This window comes from Pangasianodon hypophthalmus, chromosome 4 (assembly GCF_027358585.1).
Source record: "Pangasianodon hypophthalmus isolate fPanHyp1 chromosome 4, fPanHyp1.pri, whole genome shotgun sequence".
Lineage (NCBI taxonomy): Eukaryota > Metazoa > Chordata > Actinopteri > Siluriformes > Pangasiidae > Pangasianodon > Pangasianodon hypophthalmus.
Window position 1 is genome coordinate 11,044,173 of NC_069713.1, and position 9,903 is coordinate 11,054,075.

The following is a 9,903-nucleotide window of genomic DNA, read 5'->3' on the forward strand; positions in this document are numbered from 1 at the left end:
GTGTTCCTGCCTTGCGCCCAGTATTCCCAGGATTGGCTCCTGATCCATTGCAACCCTGACCAGGATAAAGTGGTTGCTGAAGTCTGAGGATGTCAAAATATATATAAAAATAAAAAACACAACATGAGAGTTTTAAAGCCAAGAATTGAACCTAGGTAAAATAAGGTTAAGCATAAAGCAACAAATGAAAGCATTCAGTTATGACTCTTTTGTATTGTATTTAATAGTCCCCTTCATTTGGACTGCACCAAGTGAATCAGAGTGAGGTTTTTGATAACATGTCATAACATCACATGTGAGTGGAAAATAACAAGTGGATGGTTTTGTATTGCTTAGCAAGTTGAACTGGCTGTGCTTCTTGCTACATGTCCTGTTTATGGACACTAAGACACTTCTAACAGGGTGTGTGAGTTCCAGAAAGGCATGAATAAATATGTTTTAGAATTAAGGCTGGATAATATGATGATAGTATACTAACATCGATAATATATTAATACCATTATGCACTATTCTAAGTATCATCATTATAGTCAGGTGGTCTCAGTGCTTATATAAATCACTACAAATTACTTTCATGAAATACATTTTTTATAAACACTGCACAAAATTTTCTGAACCTATAGTGTAGTCCTTGTTGGCACAAATATTATCATATCATATTTTTTGCCATATTGCGCACCCCTTGTAAGAGTCAGTTATGGATATACTGTAAATAGTAACAGTCTGCATAATCTTTTAGAAATGTTTCTCCTGCAGTGTACCCTCTCCTCAGAACTTCTTGATGAGAGCCACCATGGGAACATCATCCTTATATAAAGGCAAAACTCAGGTATAATTGTTTCCTGAATGGGAGGAGGACCCTGCTTCAGCTCTGCATCTTGAAAATACCTTGAAGTGCTTTTAAAGTTATGTATGCTAATTAACCCAGTACTTGGAGCTGTGTATGGGAGAGACAGTTTGTGCTATGTCTACATTCTCCACACAGCCACCCTCTTAGCCTCATTAAGTCTCTCATTAGCAGGCATGGAGCATTTAACTGTTAATGTTTGCATGTAAATACAAACACCTGTCATCCTGCTACAATGGACTGAAAGCAGGGTTGTTTACAAAAGTGTATAACATTTACACTAGCATGTGTGTCTTTGAATAACAAAGTAAATATGCTAAATGATATTCTCTTGATATAAAATATATGGAGTAATATCATTAAGCTATGCTTATTGCTCTGTTTTCACAAGCAGAGGGCTGATAAAGCCTCGAATTATGAATGGGAAGGAAAGATAGCTTGAAGGGAAATTGCATATACTTGGATCTGAGCAGCAGGCTACAGAGAAAGATGAAAAAGAAAGAGGATGAGAAGGATAAGATGAGAAAAAGCTTGTGCTGACTGTAGACAAGAGGTGAAACGTCAGTGTGTAGTGAGAAAGAAAGAGAATGGCATATCAACATAAGGGGCACCTTGGAGTACACATGTCTAAAGGTACACAGTACCACAGGTAGCTCAGCACAGCTCTGAACTATATGGACTATTTAGAATGAGTTAATATAGTTAATAACAGAAATTATTCTTGTTCTGTTTTTACCCATAAAGCTTAGCTCAGATGTCATTACTTAGCAGTTGTGTTAGACTATCACAGCCTGTGAGTCTTTTAGGTGGCAAAACATAGAGCTCTGCTTTTATGGCTACTTCTAATGTATTTGATGACTTTATTAAGGAGTGTTGATGAAACACTGAGAATATTTGACTCAACAAGGTTTTAAATGATTAAAAATGCATAACAATTCCCACTGTAAATGAAGAATGGTTCACCTGTATAACATTTATAACAAATGGTGAGAAACTGTAACGAGGAGTCAACAGAATGGGGATCCATTAGCAGCGTTTTAATAAAAGGCAGACACAGTCGTACAGGCGTGGTCGGGCAACAGCGAAACAGGGTAATCAGAGGCAAAACAAAGGCAGAGTGATCAAACAGGCAGATGGTCAGGGCAGGCAGCAAAGAATCAGAAACGAGAAGGAACAGTCCGAGGTCAGGGCAGGCAGCAAAGAATCAGAAACGAGAAGAAACAGTCCAAGGTCAAACACAGTAATCCAACAGAGAAGATATAAACGCTCAGAAATGTTAGCCGGGGCAAAACAAGACTTCGCAATGAGTGAGCGAGAGGCGGAGGCTTAAGTAGTCCCGGTAATAGGCTGCAGGTGAGCTCGTAATCAGTGCTGGGTGCGGGGTGATGGGAAATGTAGTTTCGAGGGGAAAGTCAATACTCGGGTGATGGTGACCTCTGGTGACGATCAGGGGGAACCACAGAGGCCGGATTCGTTACAGAGCCCCCCTCCTGCGAGCGGCTCCTGACGTGAGAAGGCAGACGACGCCGGGGTCTTCCGCGAGGACGAGGGGCCGGTTTATCCGGATGGGTCCTGTGGAAGTCAGTAGTAAGAGACGGGTCAAGAATGTCCTTGGCATTGACCCAGGACCTCTCCTCCGGTCCGTACCCCTCCCAGTCCACGAGATATTGCAGGACTCCTCCCCGGCACCGAGAGTTTAAGATTTCCTGCACCTGATACGCCTCCTCACCGTCGATGATGAGGGGAGGGGGTCCCTGGTTCCGGGCCTCATCTAGGTCGTCCGCCCTTCTCGGAGCACCAGCGGCCTTGAGCAGGGAGACATGAAAAGTGGGTGAGATACGATATTGTGGAGGCAAAGCCAAACGATAAGAAACAGGGGTTATTTGTTTAATGACTTTGAAAGGACCCACGTACCTGGGACTGAGTTTGCGGCAGGGTAGTCGGAGCCGGAGGTCTCTAGTGGAGAGCCAGACCCATGATCCCGGGACATACTCAGGGTTGGGACGTCGGTGGTGATCTGCCTGTTCCTTCTGTCTCCTGATGGCGCGTTGGAGATGGGTATGGGCCTCGTTCCAGGTGGTTTCACTCCTCCTGAACCAGTCATTAACTGCAGGTAATTCTGTGGGCTCCCCGGACCAGGGAAAGAGAGGTGGTTGGAACCCCAGCACGCATTGGAAGGGTGTAAGCCCGGTGGATTGTTTGCGCAGGGAATTTTGCGCGTATTCTGCCCAAAACAGATATCGGCTCCAATCAGCTTGGTTGCGGTGACAGTAGGATCTTAGGAAGCGGGTGATCTCTTGGTTGAGCCGCTCGGTTTGCCCATTGGATTCAGGATGGTAGCCCGAGGTAAGGCTTATGTTAATGTTGAGTCGTTTGAAGAAGGCTGTCCATACGCGAGAAGTGAACTGAGGGCCTCTGTCCGAGACGATATCTTCAGGGAGTCCGTAGAAGCGGAACACATAACTGCACAGAGCCTCTGCTGTTTCTAGGGCTGTGGGTAGTTTGGGTAAGGGTATTAGGCGACAGGACTTAGAGAAGCGGTCAACCACAGTAAGAATGGTGGTATTGCCTCTGGAGTTGGGGAGGTCGGTGACGAAGTCGATGGCGATGTGGGACCAGGGTCTCTGAGGGATGGGTAGAGGCTGGAGCAAACCTGCCGGTAACTGTTTGGAGGATTTGGTGGCGTTGCAAGTTACACAGTTCTTAATGTATGCAATGGTGTCAGTACGGAGTGAGGGCCACCAGAATTTGTTGGTGAGGAGTTGGATGGAAGCCGTTATTCCGGGGTGTCCGGAGCCGGGGAGGCCATGAGCCAGTTGAATAGCTCTGTTCCTCAGGGAAAGAGGTACAAAGGTCCTATTAGGAGGACATGCAGCCGGTATGGGATCGGTGCCCTGTGTCTCCGCAATTTCGGTCATGATGTCCCACTGCACTGGTGCCACGATGAGAGTGGTAGGTAAGATGGGATCGGGAGAAAGGGGTTCGTAAGCGGACTCAAACTGGCGAGAAAGCGCATCTGCTTTGGTGTTCTTGGAACCTGGACGATAAGTTACTGTGAACTGGAAACGTGTGAAGAACAACGCCCACCTAGCCTGTCGGTGATTGAGTCTTTTTGCAGAGCGGAGATATTCCAGATTGCGATGGTCGGTGAGAACCGAGAAGGGAAATTTGGCTCCCTCAAGCCAGTGTCGCCACTCCTCCAGCGCCGCCTTCATGGCCAATAGTTCGCGGTTCCCCACATCATAATTCTGTTCCGCTTGGTTAAGCTTGCGAGAGAAGTAGGCACAGGGGAAGAGTTTGGGTGGACTGCCATGACGTTGCGAAAGAATGGCCCCGACGCCTGTGCTGGAGGCATCTACCTCCACTATGAATTCGCGTTCAGGATCAGGGTGATGGAGTATAGGTGCAGTAGAGAACCGTTCCTTGAGGTGATTAAAGGCTCTGTCGGCTACGGGCGACCAGGTTAAGCGTCCTCCTCTCCTCTTGGTCATTGAAGTCAGGGGGCCTGCGATGGAGCTGAAGTCTCTGATGAATCGTCTGTAGAAGTTGGCGAATCCAAGGAATCTCTGCATCTCCTTAACAGTCGTAGGTTGGGGCCAGTTCAGGACGGCCTGCACTTTACGATCGTCCATCGCCACTCCCTCAGGACTGACCACATATCCCAGGAACGTGGTGGAAGTCTGGTGAAATTCACATTTCTCTGCTTTAGCATATAACTGGTGGGAGATCAAACGTTGTAGTACGGCTCTGACATGGTGAATGTGTGTTTCAAGAGAGGCGGAGTAGATGAGAATGTCATCCATGTAGACGATGACCCATCTATTCAGCATGTCACGGAATACATCGTTTATGAATGCCTGGAAGACTGAGGGACTGTTGACGAGGCCGAACGGCATGACCCGGTACTCATAGTGCCCAGAAGTGGTGGAGAAGGCGGTCTTCCACTCGTCCCCCTCCCTTATGCGAATCAGATTGTAGGCATTGCGCAGATCGAGCTTGGTGAAGTATTTGGCGGAGCGAAGCTGCTCTAGAGCCGGTGGAACTAGAGGTAAGGGATACCGGAACTTGACAGTTACTTCGTTTAAACCTCTATAATCAATACAGGGCCGAAGACCCCCATCTCTCTTTTTGACAAAGAAGAATCCGGCGGAAGCAGGAGACGTAGATGGAACGATGAAGCCCTTAGCCAGTTCTTCCTCAATGTAGGCTTTCATGGCTTCAGTCTCTGGTTGCGAAAGAGGGAAGATTCTACCTCTGGGTGGTGTAGAACCAGGGAGCAGCTCGATGGCGCAGTCGCTAGACCGGTGTGGCGGTAATTGGGCAGCGTTGGACTTGCTGAATGCCTCAGCTAGATCAGCATACTCCGAAGGAAGGTTGGCTGAGGGCGGAGGGTCCTTCTTAACGATGACTGCTTTAAGTGACGTTGGTTCCAGGGTCTGAAGACACTGTACAAAACACTTGGCCGACCAGTGAATGATTTGACCCTCAGTCCATGAGATCTGTGGTTCGTGGAGCTGAAGCCAGGGTAGTCCAAGAATAACTGGGTTATTGGGAGCTTGTATGATGAAGAAACGAATGGTTTCTGAGTGCATGGCGCCAGTAGTCAGGCAGATGTCATTGGTGGTGTGTAGGACCTGACCGGCGCCCAGAGGTCTTCCATCTAACGCTGCCACTGCCAAAGGAGATTTACAAGGTATGAGAGGGAGGTCATGAGCTTTGGCGAAACCCGCATCAATAAAATTTCCTGCTGCTCCAGAATCGATTAGAGCCATTGTCTCTACCATCCCATTACTAAAGGCTAATTTAACAGGTACCTTAATACACTTTGAAATATGAGATGATTGACTCACCGCAGAGGGAGCGTGTTGCTTGGGTCTTGTGGGGCAGGAAGCTTTCACATGACCGGCTTGGCCGCAGTAGAGGCAGAGGTTTCTACGATAACGGCGCTCTCTTTCCTCAGGGGAGATACGAGCGTGCCCCACCTGCATCGCCTCTTGCTCAGGCATTAGCGGAGGGCTCGGTGAACGAAGCGCCAAACCCCTGCTGGGTCTCCTAGAGCGAATTAGATTGTCAATGCGAATGGCAAGATTAATCAGCTGATCTAAGGTCTTGCCCTCATCTCGACAGGCGAGCTCAGCCTGTAGCTCCAGGTTTAGACCCTTGCGGAAAAGCAGCTTTAAGGGGTCATCAGACCATCCGGTTTGTGCAGCCAGTGTGCGAAATGATAGGGCAAAATCCGCCGCCGTTTTTTCCCCCTGACGCAGCTTGAGAATTTGTTCACCGGCTCCGTCTCCTCCTTCGGGCAGATCAAACACCTCTCGGAATCGCTGCAAAAACGCCTCGAACGAGGAAAAGGCTGGTCGAGTGAAATTCCACACGGCGGTGGCCCAGTCTAACGCCTTGCCAGACAGGAGAGAGCAGACAAAAGCGATGCGACTCTCTTCCGTGGGATATAGCGCCGGCTGCTGCGAGACAAACAAGGAGCATTGGAGCAGAAAGCCCTTACACTTCGCCGGTGTGCCGTCGAACTTTTCCGGGTAAGCTAAGCGAGGGCTAGCCGTAGCATGACTCGGGGGAGGTGCTTGGGGTGCTGGCTCTAGCGACGGTGAGGCAGATTCGGAAGGAGGTAGCCGTATCGCTTGCAAAGTTTTTACTAATTCCTCCGTGAGTGATGTGAGACGTGCTAGCTGTTGTTGATGGGTGGCTAGTACGTTAGCCTGGGCAGAGACTTCGGTAGAGAGTCTGTAGACCGCTGCTGGATCGAGAGTTGGCGAAGTCTTCTGTAACGAGGAGTCAACAGAATGGGGATCCATTAGCAGCGTTTTAATAAAAGGCAGACACAGTCGTACAGGCGTGGTCGGGCAACAGCGAAACAGGGTAATCAGAGGCAAAACAAAGGCAGAGTGATAAACAGGCAGATAGTCAGGGCAGGCAGCAAAGAATCAGAAACGAGAAGGAACAGTCCGAGGTCAGGGCAGGCAGTAAAGAATCAGAAACGAGAAGAAACAGTCCAAGGTCAAACACAGTAATCCAACAGAGAAGATATAAACGCTCAGAAATGTTAGCCGGGGCAAAACAAGACTTCGCAATGAGTGAGCGAGAGGCGGAGGCTTAAGTAGTCCCGGTAATAGGCTGCAGGTGAGCTCGTAATCAGTGCTGGGTGCGGGGTGATGGGAAATGTAGTTTCGAGGGGAAAGTCAATACTCGGGTGATGGTGACCTCTGGTGACGATCAGGGGGAACCACAGAGGCCGGATTCGTTACAGAAACCTTTTTGTTTGCAAGAACAGTGTTCTGAAGTATGTGTGTAAAAAAGTTTGTGTATGTCAGCGTGTCTTATGGAGGATCCTAACTGATTTTTTTCTAATGCTAATGACAGCTCCTATTACAAATGAGCAGCCCAAACACAAGTATGAACCTGACCATCTTGATGATGATTTACAACACTCTACTCCAACTATTCCTGCTATACATTTGCACACAGATTGGGACAGAAGAGAGCTGAAGCATGAAGCATCAGGATACATGAAAATTAAAACTAACTCTGTATTAGAGATACATGCTCTAAAAGTTATTATGACTTAAAGATTTTCTTTTAAGAACAAACACAAATGGAATCCAGACTCTAACACAGTAAACGAACTATATGAGATTGCTCTTTTGTATAGTCTATTGAATAGCAAGCTTTTGTATCCATTCTTGTTTTCTTTAAGTTGTAGAGCCCTTTCATCCAAATTCAAGGTCACCTTTGTTTGAGAGAGAGAACCTCCCTGAAGACATTGCTGGCTCCACCAGGCACAGCTTAAAAACAAAACAAAACAAAAACAAACAAACAACAAACAAAAGCCCTGTCACTCAGAATATGACCTTAAGCCTGAGTAAACCTACAGCTTTTCTAGACAGGTCAGTAGTCAGCATGAATGGTTATACATCAATTTATGACCATCTGTAATTTTGTTTCAGTAATAAATTGTCAGTGTTTACACAAAACTATGGAATGTGCATTTTCTTCTGTCACCCATCTGTGTTCTTTAACCATAATGTCTGTTGCCATTTACCCACAGCCTTGGTTCGTTTATTTGTGTAATATCTGTGTGTTTATGAGCTATGAGTGCATACAGCATCAGAAGCAAATACCAAGTGAAATTATAAGTGATGAAAATGCTCCTAATCTGGTGTTACTATGAGGCCTCAAATCATGTCTTGCCACATTATGTATGGGACATAAAGTTATGTCACTCAAAGTACAAAAATACACTTGCCCTTATTCATCATCTGATTATAAAACAAGTGTAATCAAATTCCACCAATATTTCCTCATTTATCACGTTTGATCAAACTCATGTCTAGTCAAGTGTGTGTAAATTTGAGCTCATTTCTGCATATTTTTGATGAATAAGGGCCACTGTAAGGGAGTAAATGACTTAAAAATAACAGATTATGAATCTAGTTGCATTTGGACCCACACAGTGGATTTCAGGGAAAAGATAGAAAATGATTTCTTAGGAAGTGTATATATTTAATTATGTCTTTATCTCTCATTTTTACAATGCTATATGCCAAAATATATGCTTATATGGTCCCAAGAGTGCAAAGTGAAATAATTATGTTTCAAGAATTCAATAACAGTTCAACGAGTAAACCTGTTTCATTTAATCCAGCACATATATTTGGGGCTGCATTTGACCACATATGTCTTTCCATCTTCTTATCTCCCAAACCTGAGCCTTATTATTGGAATGACTAGGAATGTTGCTATCTCTCATGTACTTATAGGAGGGATTTGTCCATTCTTTTAGCTCTTAACCATGTTTTCATACCACAGATTTCTAGGTATAATACTCCCTGCCTCTCAGACACACATACACATCTACATGTGATGGCAGTGTGTACACAGGGCCCGTGGATGCAGAAGCAAAGCTCTACACTCTGCATCTCAGAAAACTAGAGGATGTGTGGAATGGATAGGTGCCACCCCCTCGCTGTCCTCTTGCCATCACATGCATAATTTATTTAGAATAACACAAATCTGGAACTTAATACTTATAACATAACTTATTTATTGAATTGCAGAAATCAATTCTATATCTAAGTTGCTGTAAATGATTACTTCAAGTATATGCCTGACTCTCAGTGTAATTCTTTATATCTCACTTTAACATAAACCAGACTGTTAGAAAAGACCCAAAAATGCATCATTATCCTAGTTCACTTTACTATTTCACTCACCTACCTCTCCATCGATCCCTCCGTCCCTCATCTCACTTGTACAGTGTGGTGTGTGTGAGCGAGGTCGTGTTGCGGTCAGTGCACATACCCAGCTCACACAGTGACTTGGAGCTGCAGAATATGCCATGGTGCATTAGTGTAGGGTTGATGGGAGAGAAAGAGAAAAATAGAGAGAGAAGGACAGAAGAAAGAGAAGACCAAAGGAAAGACTGATGTATAAAGAAAGAGAAACATAGTGAGAGAGAGAAAGGGAGTAATCTATGAAAAATGGCCAAATGAGACAAGTAAAATGTTAGTAGAGAAGGAAGGGAGAGACAGAGCTAAGGAGCTAAGCAGAGAAAGCGAGGACATCAGCGCACTTACACTTACAGCGCACTTACAGCTCAGAAGTCTCCTGGGCATGAGGTCTTCACAAGGTGGCTCATTAAATATGAATTCGATGTGAGGATTGTACAACTCTTTCTGGTCTCTCTTCTTCTTGCTCTCTCTTATGCCACACGTTTTTTAGAGTTCACAGAACAGTCATCCTTCAACTGAGCTTCAGTTCTTATCACGAATAGGTATAGCATTAAAACAGAGAATATTTCACTGGCACATGTTGCAGCTTTCTCCACTTCTACTCCTCAGTGAATAATATTGCCATATTCACGGGGATCATCTGTCAGTCAGTAGTCAGTAGAAGAAGGCCTTAACTGAGCATATGAGATCTTGCAGTTTATATATGTATGTATGACATGTATATTAGTAAGGAATGAAACTTGATGAGGTGTGCCATTATAATAATCAACAAAGCATTACTGTTACCAACTCAAAGTCACTTATTTTCCT